We start from the raw sequence: 954 nt of genomic DNA on the forward strand, positions 1-954 counted from the left end.
CAGCACAGTAAACACACAATGCTGTTACATCTTACATCCAACACTCAGCATTTACATGCTGTTTGTTGTCATACAGGATGGAAAGTGGTCAGATCACATGTGTGAAAAGACTCTGGGGTACATCTGTAAAAAGAAGGCCTCCATTCTACCACCTGCAGGAGCCCAAGAAGAGGCCAATCCTGGATGCAACTCTGTAAGTCATGTTACTCCATTACTCTGAACCAAGAGAATTTGCACGTATTGATGATTTTAAGAATTGGGATTTATTTACTTACTATCTTTTTTCAACTATGTCAAGGGCTCATTCCGATTTGGTTCATACTGCTACACTATTGGAGCACAGTCAAAAACCTTTAACGAAGCAGCACGGGTCTGCTCAGAAGCTGATGGTCATCTGGTGGATGTGGCTAACAGGTAGGTACATATATGTTTGACATTACATGACATTAACTCAAGGCTACTGTAGCTAAAATCTGAAGGTGAAGTTCTGCTCTCTGTTTGTGTGTACTCTAGGTATGAGAGTGCCTTCCTGGTCAGTTTAGTGGGTTTAAGACCAGAGAAGTATTTCTGGGTTGGTTTGTCCAACACAGAAGATATAAACACTTTTAAGTGGACCACCAAAAGAAAAGTCACATTCACTAATTTCAACGTGGGAATGCCAGGTACAGTACATCTGTCATATAGAAATTAAAATGTGTTTTAAAGGAACATCTGTTCCATTGAATCCCTGATGTGTTTACTTAAAAAGACAGACACCAGGGATGTGTTGCCATGACAACCGGGATTCTCGCTGGATTATGGGATGTGGTTAGCTGCAGCGACAAGGCAAAATACATCTGCAAGAAAACAGCAGTGGGTGCCCCGGTGACAACAGTTCCACCTACCACAGCAGCCCTGACCTGTGCCTCAGGATGGACGCCTGCAGGAACAAGGAATGTGTGCTACAAGGTTGTG

The 954-nt window shown here is 43.0% G+C and overlaps 2 protein-coding genes across 3 annotated transcripts in view; one reads left to right on the forward strand and one right to left on the reverse strand.

Annotated features, from left to right (window-relative positions):
- hacd1 (3-hydroxyacyl-CoA dehydratase 1) overlaps positions 1 to 954 on the reverse strand; it is a 34,975-nt gene that overhangs the window by 18,373 nt on the left and 15,648 nt on the right. The gene's annotated exons all lie outside the window — the stretch shown is intronic.
- Positions 1 to 954, forward strand: part of LOC103377459 (macrophage mannose receptor 1-like) — an 11,262-nt gene that overhangs the window by 7,738 nt on the left and 2,570 nt on the right. The gene's annotated exons all lie outside the window — the stretch shown is intronic.

This window comes from Cynoglossus semilaevis, chromosome 3 (assembly GCF_000523025.1).
Source record: "Cynoglossus semilaevis isolate Cse_v1.0 chromosome 3, Cse_v1.0, whole genome shotgun sequence".
In the NCBI taxonomy this organism is placed as follows: Eukaryota; Metazoa; Chordata; class Actinopteri; order Pleuronectiformes; family Cynoglossidae; genus Cynoglossus; species Cynoglossus semilaevis.